Source organism: Tachypleus tridentatus, chromosome 4 (assembly GCF_004210375.1).
Source record: "Tachypleus tridentatus isolate NWPU-2018 chromosome 4, ASM421037v1, whole genome shotgun sequence".
Classification (NCBI taxonomy): Eukaryota; Metazoa; Arthropoda; class Merostomata; order Xiphosura; family Limulidae; genus Tachypleus; species Tachypleus tridentatus.
The window spans coordinates 83,418,987-83,440,302 of NC_134828.1; the positions used below are offsets into that span (position 1 = coordinate 83,418,987).

The window sequence follows — 21,316 nt, forward strand, 5'->3', positions numbered from 1 at the left end:
TAATCATATAAATGTTAAAATAAAAAGAAATTAGTTGATGCATAAGAGAAATAACTAATAATCATCATTCATGATGACGAGAAACCCACTTGAAATAAAAATGTATTCTCAAAACGATTGGTACGAGTATTAAATCTTTAATTAAAATAAAGTACAGAACAACGTTTAGATCTTTATAGGTCGTGTTCAGGTTAACAAAGAAGATGTTAACCTGAAGAAAATTTTCAACTGACTGAACATGTCTTAGTGACGAGAATGTAAACGGGTACGGGATTATAGGGGGTGTAGCAGTTAGATGTTAGGTTATTAATTAGTATAGGCGTAAAGGAATTTTGGTTTTAATTGTTGTATAAGTAGGGCTTCTTTGATTTTGCGTTTACTTATATTTATTTCCATACTTAATATTTGAGTCTTTTCTGTAGTTATGTTCTGTTATTTCTATTTTTCTGCTTGTTTCTGCAATATAGACATTGTGGCAATTGTTGCATTGTATTTTACAAATAATGTTGGTGTTGTGTTTGTCAGAGTAGTTTTTACATGGTATGGACTTTAGTTTGTACCTGGTTTTTGAATAAATTTGGTGTTTACTGGAACGTTGTGTTTTACGTTTTTCCAAATGTTGGTTATTTTTTCGCTGATGTCAGGAACATTTGGTATGCAGCAGTGTAAAGTTTTGTAGTTTGTTATATCTTAGGGTTTATTATTGTTCGTTTGTTGTTGGTCTAGGTGTGTGCGTATAATGTTTTCCACGGTGTTTTGAGAAAATTTGTTGATGTTGATGAAGTGTTGTTTCATTTTGTTGATTTCATCGTTAATTTTATCAGGTGAACATAGTTTTGTGGCTGTGTTTATTTGGTTTCTTAGTATGTTGAGTTTTTGTTTGTTTTATCCCAGGGAATGTATAATCCAGTATGGGCGATTTTTCTGTAAATTGTGAATCGGTTCTAGCGATATTGAGGTTAAGAAATGCTAAAATGCTATTTGAATAGTTTTTACTATTCGTAGGTGAACCTAATTTTGGGGTATATAGAGTTAACGTGGTGGAAAAAACCAAATGTGTGTTCTGTAGATGTGAATCCAGCAATTGTATCATCAACATATCTGTACCAGTATAGTGGTGGGTATAAGGCTGAATTGATCGCTTGAGATTCAATGTGTATCATAAAAATGTTGGCTAATTCAAGCTACACACAACTGCCCACAATTAGGTCATTTATTTGCAGGCAGTTTTGGTCATTGAATATAAAGTTAGTTTTAGTGGTAGTGAATCCTGTAAGGGTTGCTAATTGGTTGTTGGGAATATGTATCAATTGGTTGAGATCCTGGATATAAAGTTCTAAAGCTATGTTGCAGGCTTCATTAGTCAGGACTTCTGTGAAGAGGGAGATTACATCAAAACTGGCAATTAAGGCTTTATGATTTAATTGATTAAGAATATATTTAAAGTTAAAGAGTCTTTAAAAAAGAAACCGGCTGATGTTACAGATTTAGATAATCCCCACGTTATGTATTTACCGAGGTTGTAGTTAAATTATTCATCGGTCGACATTATGAGTCGTAGTGGACAATTAGATTCGTGAGGTTTGAGGTGCCATATAGTTGTTGTATGCACGAGTTGGTCCTTCGTAGGTGAGAATAAAGTTTTTCTCAGATTATGTTGTTTTTTATCATTTGTAGCAGTATTTTTAACTGGTTTTCATGTGTTTTGTTGAATTTGTGTTCATTAGTTTAAATTTTTGATATCTGACAAGATGTTGTTCATTTTTTGAATGTATTTATTTGTGTTTATTATAATAATGAACACAAATTAATACACTTATGTTACCTAGATCAATAAATGAGTTATATTAATAGCTATGTTCAAGCTCATTTCATTTAACAAAACATTTAGGACAATTATAAGAATTACTTTTTAAAAAAAATTCACTTTCAATTTAATTTTATCTTTTCTAAGGATATTAACTCATATTAAAAACATTTACTTTCGTTTATCATATCTTTCATATGCAAACATAAGTGTTAGTTTCTTTGTACTCTTCTTTTTCAATGAGACTTATTCATATTTAAGCTCCCTAAAACTAAATTGATTATTCTTACGCAGTAAGAATTTAAAAATGATTGTATTTTATGGAGTTTAAGGTAAAAATACTGATATCCGTTGGCTGAGTAGCAATCGTCAAATCTTCTCTTGATTTTTACTTGTGAAATTTTAATTAGTCAAACTGAATATCTTGGCTACAGAAAATAGTCTAAACTACAGGTTCTTTTACTATACCATCTAGAAAGTATAAAATAGACAGAGACCAATTAGTAAATTATTTATGCCAAATAAAATGAAACAGTGATACAACAATCAAAGAAAACGAAAAAGAGAAATAGCAGTTTAATTAAATATCGACGTGTAAGAAAATGAAATAGAAAGACAGATAAATAATTAAATGCTGACGTCAAATAAGGTGAAACAGAGAGATAACAAACTATTTAAATACTGATGTTAAAAAAGTGAAACAGAGAAGTAACATGTTATTTAACTATTGACGTTAAAGAACGTTGTGTAACTCCATTTTTAAACTTGTAGACTATCAGTGGAATGGAGTCTCACTTTGGTTTCTTATGTTTCTTTAGTCAGAGTTATTGTCATTTCTCATTGTACCCTCTATTCTAATTTGGGTTCCTTCAGTTTCTTTCCACATAATTATTATTTTATCTCAGTGGTGCTACTCTTAATAAATGCTCAACATGGATGTATATCAATAACCCTGTGGTTCTACTATTAATAAATGTTGAACATGATGTATTTCAATAACCCTGTGGTGCTACTCTTAATAAATGCTCAACATGAATGTATTTCAATAACCCTGTGGTGCTACTCTTAATAACTGTTGAACATGGATGTATTTCAATAACCATGTAGTGCTACTCTTAATAAATGCTCAACATGAATGTATTTCAATAATCCTGTGATGCTACATTTAATAAATGCTCAACATGGATGTATTTCACTAAGTTTTACAGTCAGTTATTACAAATTCTAACAAAGATGGTTTAGCTAGTTTCGTATAATGAATATTTATTAATTACCAACGGTAAACGTGTTATCTAATTTTGTGTAGGAATGTTTTTTCTAGAGTTGTGTTGTTATATTTATAAGTACCAACTACAGATGTTTTCCCTTGTTTTGTGTTGTTTGTAAATATCCTTCGATATTCCTTGAATTTTTTTTTAAAGTTTACAATTAACGGTTCTAATAATTGATACATCCGTCAATTTTGCACAGCTAGTTGTTTATTACAAAAAGCTGTATCATGAAACTACGATATCAGGTCGATTTGATACATCAGTGTGTGTATATTACGTCATTAAGTGTCTTTCACACAACACATCTTACTATGTGATTTGCGTTCTTAAGACAATAACAACAAATAAGGTCAGATTAAGTTAACCAAGACGCACGTAATGAAGAAATAGTGAACTTACAACAGACAGTTATTACCGTAATTACAGCATGTAGCAAATCAGTTTCCTCGTATTGATTTAATGTTTCATCTATCTATCAGTTTGGTTGTCTCTCCATCTATCTTCCTTTTATTTTTACCTTGCCTATCTATTCAAGGACATCCTTCTATTTTTGTTACTGAATATATTTTTACGTAAACATTGGACAGCACGTGTTTATAACAGAAAAAATAGTTTTATAAAGCTATGGATGACAAGTTCTAATACAATTCTAGTCAATTTAGGTTGCATTTTTAAACTTTATTGGAATACCTGAAGAACTAGAGTATTAGTAATACCTATAACGTATAAATGTTTCATTTTTCGCTACTTATTCTCGCGTTAAATTTACATTACTAGAATGTTTCAATACAGGTAAGCAGGGCCTGACATGGCCATGTAGTTAAGACTCGTAATATGAGGGGCGTGGGTTCGAATCCCCGTCACATCAAACATGTTCGCCCTTTCAGCCGTGGGAGCATTATAATGTGCGTTCAATCCCACTATTCGTCGGTAAAATAGTAGCCCAAGAATTGGCGGTGGGTGATGATGTCTAGCTGATGGCACTGCTAAATTAGGGACGGCTAGCGTAGATAGCCCTCGTGTAACTTTGCGCAAAATCCAAAACAAACCAAACATTTTGTACAAAATAAAAGCCAGGAACGGTGTAACTATTTGTTACTTTAGACCACACTAGTATGTGTTTCTAAACACTTTGGTATCTTTATTTTTCCTATTTTCTTATTAATCCTAAATCCTACTTTGTCTCCATCTCATTAATTTTGATATTGACCATTAAATCCAAACCCCAACTGAAAAACAATAGTAACAAAACTGAGCTCCTCTCTGAAACGTTTTTAGTTGTATAGTATCTTGCATCGTATAAGTAGTGGTAGTTTAAATAGAAGTGCATCATATTGATTCAAATATCTGAAAATATTGCGTCGATTTTGTTACACTACTGACAATCTAATTTCAACAGAAACGTAAGAAAGAAAGGGTTGATCTGGGCCAGTTAGCTCTTGTCAAAACTGAAAAGAAAGATACTGAAGTCATGATTTTCATAACCTTAGACGCAAACGATTACAACTCTTGTTGTAACCCTGAACTTGTACAGCAATTTTTCCTCCCTATAATTTTAGAAATATTCAACATTTATTCCTTGTCAAACCATAGACAAGTATTAGGAAAAACAGTTTTGCTCAATGAAATTATGATAAAATTACTGATACCTAGGTATCAATACTGATAACTAGGTAGACGATATGTTTGTTGAAGAAAAATGATGATGAATCAAAATAAGAAATCTCGTTTTTTTTATTATTCACCGTTTTTTTTTTACTTTGGGAAGCTCTGAATAGCTGGAAAGCGCCACATAAATCGGAGATAGAAACAGATAGTCTTGCGTGTCTAACTTCTGATGACGTGTAGAAACGAAAACACAGAGTACTTTTATATTGCTACAATACTGGCGTCTGTGTCATCCCTACATATAGAATGGAAGCGCACTTCTCGATACAGATAAACAGCCATACATCCTAACGGCTCTAGATATGTATACAACAGTTATTTCTACCTGTAACCGTAAAGGAAGTCACCTATCTATCTATATTTATCTTGCTTAGCATGTATGATTTATAGTGTATAAAGTTTCTATGTCTGTCACAAAACTCACGTAGGTTTTCATTTATAGTTGATATAGTAGCCGAAGGAGTATTGATACAAACAGGCAGACAGATATATATATATATATACGTGTGTGTGTACATGTATAATGTTATTGTTTAAAAAGGCGAGAAAGTAGAATAAAGTTTCCATATAATACACGTGGCTGAGAAAGTTTTCGAACCTTGGAGAAATGATACAATTTGTAGCGAGATATATGCAAATAAAGAAATGTCACAACAATGAAAACTGATCGACTATTTTGAGGCAAGTTACCCACCAGAAAAACTTTCTATCTAAATACCTTTAAACACGAAAAGCTTTACGTTCACATTAGAAGTTCCAAAGCGATGTGCAACACTAACAGTTCCTTTGTTGCGTATAAGGCTACATAAGTTTAATACAAACCTGAAGTCTGGCGTCAAATCTTTATTTATTTCTTTTTTTTTTAACCATGTGATATTTTCTTAAACATTATCTTCAGACTCAGTAAAAACTGATTGATCACCTTTAGACTTTAGCATCGTCTCCAGAGATTGATGACTTTTTGGTAAATTGATTTCAGTTTGTGAAACTATACATACTATCAGTAGGCTGTAACAATTCTCTATACGTTTTTCATTTCAACAATTACATAATTTTCTTTTCGAGACACGTAAGAAACAAAACGAAAACTACAGGACCTACAAGTCAAAAACATCAAAGTGTTTATTAATGTTTGAAGAAGTTGTTTTGAATTAAGCGCAAAGCTACACAATAGGCTATGTGTACTCTGCCCACCACGGGTATCGAAACCCGGTTTTTAGCGTTGTATGTCTGCAGACATACCGCTGAGTCACTAGAGGGCTGTTTGAAGAAAGCTTAGTGGATAATTAACTACAAAGTAATTGTTCACCTTAATTTGAGCTTAATAACGTAAAAACGATGACACTCGTGTCATCTGTGTCACCAGAATTAGTGTTAATATAATTTAAATAGTGGCTTCCAGGAGCTTAATTAAGTAAAAAAATGAAATATAAAAAACTTATATCATAAACAACGAAAATGTTTAAACTGTATACAAAAATGAAATTCGAATTGATGTACTCTTGCTTTATCTTTCTACATTTTTTTGTGTCGAACTTTGTAACGTTTCGTCAGTATATTGTGGGAACGACAGGTGTGCTCATAAATCCATAAATGTTAAATAACACTGACAGAAGATTTATATCACGATGAATGTCTTAAAATGATACGAAATGAAAAAAAAGAATAAATGTAAACTTTTGTAGAGTGCGTGCATGATATTTACATAGGTATAAATGTATTACTCAAATCTACAGAAGTTTTAAGCAAGGCACGTGAAACAGTGAGTGCAGTATTATACTATGAGCTTCTAGTACTCTGTAGTTCTTTTTACCTTGGAGTTCTTAATCCAAAATAATTATCGTTAAGATTTAGGTAAATCAGAGGCTTAATGACATTCTAGATTTAAAAAAAAAGTTAGGAAATAAAATATCGATAAATAACCAAACTCCATGAATAAAATTATATTGGCTTATACAGACTATAGTTGATATTAGTTCATCATTAGCAAAGTTTTGCTTTGATACCTTTATGATAAAATATAAATATATATTATTCGGATATGGTATCTCCTTCTAATTACTTTTGTTTCACACTCTTACTATAGGAAAAAATATTTGTACCTATTAACGCACTCCAGATTATTTATTATTTAGTTATTTACCAGGTAAGCTTAACAGAGAACTTTCCACATGTATTCAGGCCATTTATACTAAAAGTTTCAGTTTACAAGTTAGAGACGTAGTGAAAATCATAGCAGGTACTTTAAAAGCAAAATCTTTGCTATAAATTATGAACTAACAATTTCAAAAACGATTTATTTAATTCCTCGGAGAATAACGTTTTTGAGATTTAAAGCTAGTATGAATGTTTTGAGACAGAATATTTTGTCTTTTACTTTTCTGGTAGATAATTTGTTTCCTAAGACTCGATCGGTTTTTAATCTGGTATCTTTTTTTTTTTTTTTGTATTCCGGTGGGACAGCGGTAAGTCTACGAATTTATAACGCTGGAATTGTAGGTTCGATTGATCTCGGTAGGCACGACAGATAACTTGGTGTGGCTTTGCTGTAAGACAAAGACACACAGACATTTCTTTATTAGTTTATATCTCACGATAAAGTGTATCGTTTTTCCGTCTGTTCATATATATTTTATTGGAACAAATATTTATTACAGACTAAATAAGCATTATTGACTCAACAGCTCAAACATTTTCAGCTCAAAAAAAAGTACACGTATACAAATATGACATTAGAGCGTGCCATCTATGGGTGGAAGGTGTCAATAAATATAAGTCCAATGGGTGTGATTGATTTTGGAGATATTAAACTAATCAAAGGAGATGTGTAAATTGCATTGGAGAACTCAGACCCAGTATGGATATTAAGACTTATTCTTTATTTATAACAACTAAATATCATATCTGTGCTCTACTTCTGTATTTCAAATTTAGCTCCAACAGTTTGAAGACCTAAACACGCCACATTGTGATTAATACATGTGCTTGAATAAACAGCATAAAATCACTTTCTGTGAATGTATAATGTTATATCTATGAACAACGTTTAGAACTGAAGAAAAATTTTTATATTTTCCGGACAAGCTATTCTCTGATTCTGAAAACTTGAAATCACGGAATGGATTTAGATTTGTATTTCGGGTTATTTCGAAATCAAGGTATAGCTCTCATCTGATATTAATGATATTGTCTAACATTCGTGGTTACCATGACAACAAGCAAGGAGTTTAAATAAATAAACCAGAAAAGTTTCCAAAACTTTGTATTGTTTTTTAATTTCGCGCAGAGCTACGCGAGGGCTCTCTGGCTAACCGTCCCTAATTTTGTAGTGTAATACTAGAGGAAAGGTAGCTAGTCATAACCACCCACCGCCAACCCTTGGGTTACTCTTTTACCAACGAATAGTGGGATTAACCGTCACATTATAACTCCCCACGGCTGAAAGGGCGAGCATGTTTGTTATGACGGAGATTCAAACCTGCTAACCTTGCATTACGAGTCGAGTGCCTTAACCCACCTGGCCATGCCGCGCCACACTTTGTATCACATTTATGACGAGTGAAACTCTTCCAGTCCCAGTATCCTAAGTTTAACTACGGATATTTACAGTATTAAGCCCCCCGCTAGTACAGCGATATGTCTACGGATTTGCAACGCTAAAATCAGGGGTTCGATTCTCCTCGGTGGGCTCAGTAGGTAGCCCGATGTGGCTTTGCTATGAGAAAACACACACACATACAGTATTAAACCCTTAGATAATACGATGGGATATATTGTAGTGTGCAGTATTACGAGGTAAAGTATTGTAGTACAGAGTAGTGTAGAGCAGTGATTCCCAATCTTGTTTAATCTGATGCTTCTTTAGATTCAATAAAAAAGTTTGAACTTCCCCCTAACCTATAATAATCCCTCAAAATGTCCTCCCCCACGGCTTTAGTATGGTGATTGAAAACCAGTATCATAGCAATAAAGAATAACATTTTTCGACATACTGTATCATTTAATTAGTTCAACATAATTTTTATTAGTTTGTTGTTTATTTAAAATTAAAATTACTGTTTTGTTTTCGGCCCATTTTTTGGCAGCCCTCCAGAAGAAGTTTTACGGCTTCCAAAGGGGTCGTGGCTTCCACTTTTGAAAACATTGATATAGAGTAATGTAGTGAGGTGTGGTATAATCTAGTGTTGTGTAGTGTGATGGAGCATAGTGTAGATTGGTGTAGTGTATAGTTAGTGATATGGTGTAAAATAGTTTAATATAAAGTAATGTGGTGTGGTGTTCTGAGGTGCAGTGTAGAGTATAGTAGTGCAGTGTTTGACATCAACTTGTCATCCGCTGGTACAGCGGTAAATCTACGGAGCTACAGCGCTAAAATCAGGAGTTCAATTCCCTTCGGTTGACTCAGCAGATAGCTGATGTGGCTTTGATATAAAAAACACACACACACATCAACTTAAAATTGTCTTTATTTTTTGCTAAGTTTATCCGTATTCTATACATTAAACACTGTAGTGTTTATCCGTATTCTATACATTAAACACTGTAGTGTTTATCCGTATTCTATACATTAAACACTGTAGTGTTTATCCGTATTCTATACATTACACACTGTAGTGTTTATTGCAGAAAATTATGAATGTTAGGAACTGTGAAAGAAAACTTGACTTACAAACCAACAGAAAATGTACGTCGATCGAAGTACAGAATATTTAGCATAGTGATTAAACAAAAGGGTTTATAGTAATAATAGGAACTCCCACCTAAGCTGGTAATATTGTACACGAACACTTCAGAATGTTTCACAAGTCAACAGAACCAACAGAGACGTTCGGTGTAACTGATCACAACTGATTGCAGGGATTGTTACATTCGCCTACAACCTGTGTGGTATCTGGTTAATAATATAAAACAACTAATACAGTACCACACAGTCTAAGAACACATTCCTTAGTTTTTGCTCAGCACGTCCTTAAAATCAAAATTACACATATTTTGAATCGCTATTTGTGTACGTAAGTCTGTCTCCACGAAACAGATTATGTTTTTTCTCTTAGTTTTTACTATGTGAAAAGTGATTTGTGGAGTCTAAACACTATAATTTTTACTGTTTCATAAAACTGAAGTCAAAAGAAACAGCAGACAAATAAGTATTAAACAGTTAATTCCACAAGTACAGTATCCTGTGTAAACTGCAACATCGGCCAGAGAGCCTATACTACAACATTGTTGATTCATTTTACACATCACATAGTGTGATTCATTACTAGTTTATATAATACAAAATTACTAGTACCGTACCTCACAGTCCATAGAACATTATTAATATGAGATCCTCTGTCTGCAGAGGACGATAGGATGAACTTAATGTTCCTGGTTAAAAGCTGTGAAACTGCACCTCATTTTACTCACTTTAATAAAGTGGTTCAATTTTGAATTTAGCGCAAAACTACACGAGGGCTATTTGTGTTAGCCGTCACTAATTTAGCAGTGTAAGACTAGAGGGAAGGCAGCTATTCATCACCACCCACCGCCAACTCTTGAGCTATTCTTTTAGCAACTAATAGTAAGATTGACCGCACGTTATAATTCCCCCAAGGATGAAAGGGCGATCATGTTTGGTGTGACGGAATTCGAACCCGTAACCCTCAGATTACGAGTCGAGTGCCTTAACCACCTGGTTATGCCGGGCATTTGTTTCTAACAAATCACAGGAGTTATTCAATTTCAAAACCTTCTCAGCTCTCACTATTGTTTCAAATACTAAATCATTAGTACTAGCAGCCCTGTAACCCCAGTTACCCACATTTTTAGTAGTTTACTGCTGCTTCCCCCTGCGCCAAACTTACAACATTGAGAACTTATAGTGCTAAAATTCAAAGTTTTTTCGCTGCGATAGGACAATGAAAATCGACCATTATATAAAATTACGTTTAAACAAAACAAATAAAACATCTGAATTAATTTCAGAATTAATAGACACAAAATTATCAAAACAATGGTTTGTGATATACGTGTTAGCTATGATGTTGATCGTGTCAAAATATCTAGAAATGATAACCTTTAGATCGTGATCATGTTCGTGTTTTAATAAATAACGTAAATAAGGTGGTTTAATTCCCTCAGTTACTGGTTTTATGATAACTTCAAAAATACATTATCTGCAGCAGTGGAAATTTTGATCTCGCACCGCTCTATGAACTTTATCATAAGCGTTTTCCTTTAAACCTAAATACATATAATACCTTTCTCAAATTATGTAAAATACTTGGGAAAGAAACTCAAACATATATTCTCCTAATTTAATAGTTTCTTAGAGAAAACACTCTTTTACAATGACTCATCATTAAACTATCTTCTCTTTCCGTGTTTATTATTATGAAAAGCAGAGCGTAACACTAGTTAACATGTCTGGACTGTGAATTTCAAGTTTCACAATTAGCACCAAATCTGCGGAAATCAGTAACTCAAGGTCTGACGGTGAGTGTCGTTGACTAAGTGTCTTTCTTCTGATTTATCAGGTTAAGATTTACGATGACTATACCCAGAAAGCCCTGTGCAACTTTGATCGAAATTACGCAATAAACAAAAGTTATTCTGTTTCGTTGTTGCTGTCTGATTGTGCACTGGATGGAAAACCAAAACTGTCCTCCAACTATAAAACAATTATTGATATAGTTTTGGAAAATGCGTTCTAGAAAACTTGATGCACTACGATTACAAATATCAGTACTTTCTACCATTCGTCTTATAGAGCAAACTGGTTTATGAAATTTTAGGAATTGGATCTGATAAGCGAATTTAGTTGTAGTTAAAAATATTGCTAAAAACGCAGTACCCAACTGATGAAACAGTACTTTCTGATTTTTGTAAGTAGGATTCAATTTTTACACTACTGTGTTAATTTTCATATCTGATCTAAGTATCTAGCTTGCTCTGGTTAGATGTTATTGTTAACTTATCTATGTAATTAGCTTGCTCTTATCAGATGCTATTGTTAACTGATCTATGTAATTAGCTTGCTCTTATCAGAAGTTAATAATATTGTTTTTCTGCAAATATAGAAGTAATTTCTGTAACTTAGTTTATCATGGGATAAATAAATCTTTATTTAATTTACTTCTGTCACTTATTACGTCATTAACTTTGTCAATATAATCCTTTCTGTTTAAACCGTTTCGCCATCTACACCTGGTTCAGTTATCACTCCGTAGTATTACTGTAAGTTATACAAATTTGGTTGTTTAACAAGTAGAATATGTGACCTGTAAAGATAAACTTAACATATGTTTTGGTGTAATCTTTCAGTGGTGAAAGGAAAATTAACACAGTAGTTTCATTTATTTTCATAAACACTAAAAGGCAGACATATAATAATTCAAAGCAATATTTAACCAGTAAACTAAACGTTTAGTCGTGAGCTAGTGCTATCTTTTGTCAATAACATTAACGTGATATATATGTGTGTATAAGTTTATAGCGATGACAACTGGTTTGCTTGGCAATATTTGGTCAACAAAACGAAGTTGATTTAGTCTATGTAATCAGTGTGCTTTACACTGTGCTTTAAACAAATTGTACATATCTCTATATTTCATATGAAAACAAACTCTATCTATACTTTTCTTTAAGAAATTACCTAATAAATTGTAGTAGATAAAAACTTTAAAATGAAAAAAGTGAATATTTGAAATAATGTGTGTTTTTTTTAATAATTATCTTTATGAATAATCATTACGTGTATGTAAGGGTAATTGATTTATTATCTTATTTTATTTTCTGTCTATTTATTTTTGTATGAAAATTACATAATTAATTCTAAATGTATGATTGTATACAAATTTACATTATTAAATACTTTCGCGGTTAATTAAGCATGTCTTATGTTATAAAAGCATTTGATACAATAATTACTACATGCAAGTTATAGTTTTGAAACATATAAATACGTGTTTTCATGTAAAACAGTCCGCAATATCAAGTAGATATCATAGAAATAATGTTTACAGCACGAAAATATATTGGATCAAATTATTAAACTTTAAAAAAAATTAAAGTAACATTTTTAGCTTTACGAAAAACTCAATGGACATCATTACTAACACAGGCTAATAAGTTTTGAAAATCATATTTCTTCGTTTTCAGAGAAACGCCAAGATCTCTAAGACGAAAATATATTGTAGGCAGTACGAGAGTATTAACGTATTTCTTAATGAAAAAGTATGTTTTTAACGTTTTAACTTTTAAGGATTTTTAAAAGAAAAACACGAAAGCTGAAAAACGGTTCAAATATCAATACACTTAATATAAATAGAGCGTAACATAATTTACATCTTAAAGTTTTTTCCTTAAAATCTTGCTTTATAGTATTTGAATAATAAAAGGACATATAATCATATGCAAGAAAACCTATGACAAACATTTATTTCTCATTCTGTGAACTTAAAACTCCTTGTTTAAAATCAGGTGGCTCTCCTACCTCTAAATACTTATTTGGATTGGATTTTCCATCTTCTTCATTTGTTCCAATCCCCTAGGTCCTTGACATTCTTTCCTGTTTCCTCGTTTTGGTTTTAAATTTACGCTTTTCAGTTGTACGTTTTAACCGTGTGCTCTGGAAACTGTAGCCATATCAGGTGTTGTCATGACGACTGGTTCTCTTTGTTGAATCTTCTCTCTTTGAACTTGTGAGTAAACATATATCATAAACGCTCTTGTTCAAGCACTTACAAGTTTGTATAGCGAACTGAAATACGATCTTTCAATAATAAGTGACGAAACTATCTCATTCAAGTTTACTATTAAGCTGAGTCAAATCACGTGAGTTTCTAGAAGATAAGAACAATATTGAAATCCCTCAAGAGATAAAATTCGTCTTACTTTTCTACAACATAGAAAAGGTGTAAGTGCAGGAAATGTGCCTATTTTAATCAATTTTTGAAGAGGTTGTAATACTAAATTTGTCATAGTGATATACTGTTTTTGTTAGTGTTCTGATAAAACTGTTTACGGTCTTCATATTACAGAATTTTTAAGAGGACTTTAAATTTAGGTGATTTAAGTTATGAGCAACATTTCAGTTGTAGTTATTTTACTACGTAAATAACAGTTTATTGGCCTTTTTTATTTTACTGGCTACACAGAATTAATTATCTTCTAAAACTTATAGGAAGGTATAAAAAGTTGAAAGAAAGTTGTGAATGAAGTTACAGAGAACATTAAACAAAAAGAAAGGTGTAATAATTTTTTAAAAAACCTACAAAGAAATAGTAAGTCTGTTAGAGCTGGCTTTAAAGAAAATTTAAACATGTTTTTAAAACGTCCCAAAGAAACTGCAAAATTATAAAAACATATGGGAAGCTTATTCTATTTCTACCACAAAATTCTATCTGAGTCGGCGGTAAGTAATTGTTTTATTTCCCTCCTGTTTATCTTTTATTAAATTACATAATTCATTTTAAGTAAATGACAAATTTATTGTGCAAAGACGATTCGTGACACGTGTCCATGTTCACGTTGAGATCGAAGTGTTACTACATTATTGTTTAGATATATGATAAAATGTAATTTGCTCTTCATAAATATCACTGGAGTATCTTGCTTGGTTCAGTGATTTGCTAGCCACCTCAGATGAACTGAACCAAGCAAGATACACTGGTGACATTTATGTAGGACAAATTACATTTTATCATATACCTAAACAATAATATCGTAATACTTTGATCTCAGCGTGAAAGCTTTTTCGAATGTACTCAAAGTTAAGTCCAGGCATTTGCAGTTCTGTCCTTTGTGTATCTTAGTTGAAGATATCCAAAAAAAATGATTGATGAATAAGTTATGATGATTTATGGTGGAATTATTCTTAGAGAGACATTCAGTATAATCCTAGAAATTGTTGCATTTCTAGAACAGCATGACTAACATCTAAGGCTCAGCACAACGTTGACTATACAAATGTACGTAGTATTTTAAAAACTGTAAAGCTACGTCCATCACTATACAAACTATACAACACATAGAAACTAACTACGAATTTATAACACATTTTTTTCAGAACTTGAAATAGCTATATACAAAATAACATCATAACACGTGTTTAAGTTAAGTTGATTGTTTATTTGTTTTAAAGTTCGCGCAAAGCTACGCGAGGGATATCTGAGCTAACCCTCCCTTATATAGCAGTGAAAGACTAGAGGGAAGGCAGCTAGCCATCACCACCCACCGCCAACAATTGGGTTACATTTTTACCAACGATTAGTAGGATTCTCCGTTATGCTACAGCATCCTTGTGAATGAAAGGATAAGCAGGTTAAGTAATAAGAATTCAAACCCGTGACCCGCAGATCATGAGTCGAGCGTTTTAACCGCTAGACCATATCTTGAGGCCTTTTGTACATTCGCCATGCAAACTTATTGGACTGTTAGTCCTAAAATGACAGTAGATTAGAAAATATGGTTTGTGTTTCACGAGGTTTCTTTTTATATTCTTAAAATATTTTCTATGGGTCACATCAAACATATATCTCTAAAGTCAACAGATATTAGTGAATATATCTATAGTCACATCAAATAATGTCATTACAGACAAATTCTACGTTGTAGCGATCAAATATTGGAATACGTAGAAAGTAACCTTTGAGGAGTTTAGAGGTTTAGTTGTAATTAACTGTAGAATATTTAAGTAGGACCTGCTATGAATAATTTTCTGATTAAGGGTGGCGGGAGTTATAGTACTTAAAAAGCAGTTTTTGAGTTTCTATACGACAATTTTAGCGGAAGTTTTCATGTTTGGAATACCTACAGCACTTACGGTCGCAGTTAAAATTTCAACTACACGTAAAGAGCATTCGGATGGAGTAAACAGATAGTTCATGATCTAACTTTTATCTCCGAACTTCGCATGGAACTTTTATCTTCACGGATATCCTTTTAAACTGCCTTCTCGAGTTATATTCACATTAGCAGTTTCGTATTGACAGATTAATGTATCGATTTTTTAAAACAAGTCCTTTTATCTAGCACTTTGCTTCATGTATCACGGTGGAAAAATTTTATTAAATTCTTTAAATTAAAAGCGAAATGGCAAAAACGATCATGCAACTGACAATGTTTTCACTGTTTTTTCAAGGACCAATGGCGTATAAGTATTTGCTCTGATGATATTAATTAGCAGAGTCTTTAAATAACGTAATCAGCAGCAATATTTGTTCTAATGCTTTGATGTTCGCTTGAACTAAAAAAAAAACTTAATTACTAATCGCGTTAACTTTCCTCTGGATAAATCAGACGCTTTCAGTTTTCACACCTTCGCCTTAATTTGAAAGACACTTTCATCCGCCACCTCAAGAATACGTACAGGTCGAAATTCAATTTCACAGAAAGTCAACAAAGTTGCATAACTACAACTTTAATTAACGTAATATTCATTAATTCAGCACAGTGCGCTCTATAAAAAGTGTTTTGAAAATCAGTAGTCACTTTTGACTGTGATTTAATATAACAAGTTAATTAAAACTATCGATTACATATTGTATTACATATCTTAAAGGCGTTTTATTTTCATATAGACGTAACTTTTACTTATATTTAAAGTGTGTATGGTCTAATAGTTAGCGTGCAGGGTTGTGTAATATAAAGTTCAAGGTTAAAGATTTGTTTCATTCATTTGCTTTTTTAATTTCGCGCAAAGCTACTCAAGGGCTATCTGCGCTAGCCGTCCATAATTTAGCAGTGTAAGGCTAGAGGGAAGGCAGCTAGTCATCACCACCCATCGCCAACTCTTGGGTTACTTTTTTACCAACGAATTGTGGGATTGGCTTCAATAAAATGACGCCCCCACGGATAAAAGGGAGAGCATGTTTGGTGTGACTGGGATTCGAACCAGCGACCCTCAAATTATGAGTTGAGCGCTCCAACCACTTGGCCATGCCGGGCCTTAAAGAGTCGGATCAAGCCATTGTGGCGGCGAATGTTGTTGGCTGTCTGCCTTCCTATGGTCAGTAGTTTAAAATCAAAAATGGTTATTTGTTAGCCCTAGAGATCTCTGGTCTGGCGATTCAGCCCAATTGTGCTTAAGATGCTGTTCAGATTTAACAACATAATTCCACTTATATTTTCTTTATATATATATATATATATATATACACATAAAATAGAAATATATGTCTGTAAATGGTTGAGCACGTTGTACTAAAACGATTCTGAATAGGAAAGTCATTTGATAATCACAACCAATATAAAGATGCGGTGGAACGTCTTGTATCACACATAATTTCACGTTTTGTAAGGGTGTTATAGTGATGAAAACTTATCGTTTTCAGAAAGGATACGTAGAAGATCTACCTGATGAAAAATATTGGTACTCTCGGATCATAAAGATGTGTTCAAACTACGATTTCGAAGTTCCAAATCTCATTATCCTTTCTATTTAATTAAATTGGAAAACAAATAAATATAAACCAACTTAGGACTCCAGGATCTTTCATAGAAAGATCTGTAACAGTTCATATCTCAACCGCTTAGCAATAAAGTGAACACCTCTTTAAAAATGTATCACATCTTAAGTGTTACTTATACTAATGGTGCCATATTTAGAAAAAAAAAGCACAACTGGGATCAAATAAGGCGACATTAGAATATGAATGAGTTGCAAGTACAACTAAGAATAGACTCAAACTAGTTAAAACATTTAAAGCAATCAATTTATAGCAACTTATAATTACATGGAGAAGAATATCACTCAAACGTAGCTTGATCTACATAAGTAACAATACTCGTTGTACGACGAATAAAAATTTTCATTGTGATCTCTACCAACCGCAGCTTAACGTGTAGCAACATGCACTGGGAGAATGTGATCTTTACCAATCGCATTTAAACGTGTTGCAACATGCACTGGGGAAATGTGATCTCTACCAACCACAGCTTAACGTGTAGCTACGTGCACAGGAGGAATGTGATCTCTACAAACCGCATTTTAACGTCTAGCAACATGCACTGGGGGAATGTGATCTCTACCAATCACAGCTTAACGTGTAGCAACATAACACCGGAAAAATGATATTTAAGTCGATAAAACCCAATCTAAGGTAATTGCCAAGTCTACAATAAATGAACAAAAACATCTTCATCAAACAAAAAGCACAAGAACTATCGAAATGTTCAGATTGTTAAGAAGACTTACTTTTATCTTCAACGGTTTCTATGGATCAGTGTCAAAAGTTCTACGTAAGAAAGAGCCTGGCTTTCATGGATAAAAGCATCAATCGATTGCCTTCCATCAAATAATTCAAGCAATGAAGTTACGGAACGGCCACTGGCGGCGTAAAAATCAGTCAGTGTAGAAGAAAACACATTTTTTTGCACATTATTGAAAACATGATTTAAGTAAACCATTTGTTATAATGAAGAAGGTGATTCTCTTTGCTATGAAGAACTGCACTCTCACGTGGTGAAGTTTCCAACATGAGATATTTCAAACAAAACTATACATCTTTATTGTAATATTCTCAGAAATATAGTTTGATTTATTTGCATTTGTAGATAAAAAAAAATTAATTGGCAAAAGTATTCTGTTTTACAGCCTTTAGGTGGCTCAGCGGTAAGTCTGTAAACTTATTACGTTAAAATTTAGGTTTCTATACCAGTGATGAGCAGAGTACAGACACTCAGACAGTCTATTGTGTATCGTAACAACAACCAAAACAATCTATAATAATACCGACAGACAACTAAACTTCATATTTCGCGTCTCTTCAAAACGCCCAGCATGGCCAAATGGTTAAGACTCTCGACTCCTTCTTTAAGGGTCGCGGGTTCGAACCCTCGTCACACCTAACGTGCTCGCCCTTTCAGCCATTTCAATGGGGGCGTTATAATGTGACAGTCAGTCCCACTATTCGTTGGTAAAAGAGTAACCCAAGAGTGGGTGGTGATGACTAACTACCTTCCCTCTTGTCTTACGCTGCTAAACTAGGGACAGCGAGCGCCGATACTTCTCGTGTTGCTTTGCGCGAAATTCGAACACCTAAACCCGTGATGACTTTTTTCCGCCTCATTCACCAGTGGACTTATACTGCTATAAATCTGTTCTCGATACCCGTGGTAGGCAGAGTACAGATAACCCTTTATGTAGCTTCGGACTTAATAACAAACAAGACTTTTTTTTCTATAATTATTTGCGATTACATCTGCTGTAAGTATTACGTAGGAAAGTCACGTCTAAGATATTATAAACGTTTAGCTGGGTGCTCACAAAATTTCCCGATACACTTTCAAACACCTTTTCTTTCCTTGTGTAAATCATATGTCAGCAAAACCTATAGAAAGCGACTCTGTTTCATTTCATAGCATCTACAGAAATTTTATTAATGAACACAAATGGAAATACGTGGAGCAAGTACATATTCTCATGTGAAATGTATCGATTAAAAACACATAGCTATACAGAACGATAGAAGAAATGAATTGAATATTCACAGGATAGTATTTATTTATTGTGCTCTCCGTAAGTGTCGAACTCCGGGTTTTAACGTCATAAATCCTCAAGATTAACGTTGAGTCACCGATGAGTGTTTGCAGACATCCATAGATCTATGTAGACAAATAGGAAATATTTCGATGGTCCTACTAAAATAACTAAATCAGTGTTTACAAATAAGGCACTAAACATACAGTTGTTTCAACATGAAAAACAGTTATCACATTATTGTACATATCTGTTATATCCATACATACATACTTAATGTACTTCCCGGAAAGTTGTATGTTTCAAGTGTAAAGAAAACCAACATTAGGAGTAACAAATATTTTTAGCTCTTGCGTTTGAAGTTCATTTGTCACGCTGTGTTGTAACCTACAGAGTGCGTAACTCTTCTCGTGATTCATGGTATGCGCACGTTTTACCAACGTCATGACAGTACAAATTGCAACGTTTAAGGTCCCTTTTGTGACGTCATTTCAGTATCTACTTATTGACAGACGGACAACACATTGCTGTATATTAGTGCGAGTTGTTAAAACAGGCGCCTGTGGTTCCATCTCGGCTGATATATTATTATTTTTTTAATAACAGCTACTTTTGTCCATTATCTTAGTATCAAACCAATAATTATAAAATGTTGGATGAATAACTTTAAATACTTTTGTTGAAACAACTAAACTATTCACCTTATACAGTGCTTGATTTAAGAATCATAATTTATATATATATGTGTGTGTGTATACTGATATCAGACGGAAAATCAGCTATAATAACATTATTCTGAATACGAAATTCTAAAGTATTTTATTCTGTAATAAACCATCGACATTCTTTATCTTCAGATTTTCTAAATAATTCCAATTCACTGTTTTGTTTTGCTCATAAGTATTCTAACAGGAGATAGATAGATAGATAGATAGATTGAGAATTAGATAGATAGTTATTTGTACTTGGAACTTCATATTAACAAGGTTTTTAACTTGTTCAGAACTTGTCTTTTTATATTTGTGTGTGTGTTTTTTATACCAAAGCTACATCGAGCTATCTGCTGAGCCCACCGAGGGGAATCGAACCCCTGATTTTAGCATTGTAAATCCGTAGGATTAACCGCTGTACTAGCGGGGGCCTTTTATATCTATTTATTTCAAACGTCTAAGCCCAGTAGCTGAGTAAGTGAATTTTGTTTATTGTACCACTTTACCGGGAACATTGAAAACGCATGCAATAAGCGACACTGAACTTATTCATGGAATAATGTTGTTTTTTGTTTTTGAATTTCGCACAAAGCTACTCGAGGGCTATCTGTGCTAGCCGTCCCTAATTTAGCAGTGTAAGACTAGAGGGAAGGCAGCTAGTCATCACCACCTACCGCCAATTCTTGGGCTACTCTTTTATCAACAAATAGTGGGATTGCGCGTACCATTATAACGCCCCGACGACTGTGAGGGCGAACATGTTTGGCGCGACGAGGATGCAAACCCGCGACCCTCAGATTACGAGTCGCACGTCTTAACACGCTTGGCCATGCCGGATCCTCATGGAATATTAAGTGCAGAATTTGTAGGGTGTCCAGATTTCCAAATCAAAAATCCCGGACAGTCCAGCTCACATAGTGGGTACTTACAGTATTAGAAACTGTTTATAGTTAAGCACAAAGCTGCCCAATATATTAACATTAGCATTACTTTTGAAATAATTTAATTATTCACTTTATCCATTTTATGTTAAAATAAGCTACTTTATACTCGAATTTATTTAACAATCCATAACATTTACAATCATACTACTTTTAAATATTAACATTATTTTTGAAACGTTTTAAGCTCTTGTATAAAATGAATGGAATGTAGAAATTATGTATTTTCGTTAAATACCCAAACAGTTTAGTACATGACTGTGTAAAGTGTGTTTTGAAAATGAGCACTGATTTAACTATCTCCACATTCAGACCTGCACAGACATAGCTTTCTCAATACACACAGACGGAAATTTCGAGAGAGTTTGACGGCAGATAAATATGAATTACAACATTGAATAACATTGTTTATTTGTTTGTTTGTTTGTTTTCATTTCGCGCAAAGCTGCTCTCAG

General features: G+C 33.2%; 1 protein-coding gene across 1 annotated transcript in view; it reads right to left on the minus strand.

Moving 5' to 3' along the window:
• LOC143249577 (protein O-mannosyl-transferase TMTC1-like) overlaps positions 1 to 13,330 on the minus strand; it is a 119,293-nt gene extending 105,963 nt beyond the window's left edge. The window contains exon 1 of the mRNA XM_076499682.1: positions 13,223 to 13,330. The gene's annotated coding sequence lies outside the window, so the exon portion shown is untranslated. The remainder of the gene's footprint in view (positions 1 to 13,222) is intronic.
• Between the last annotated feature and the right edge of the window lie 7,986 nt (positions 13,331 to 21,316).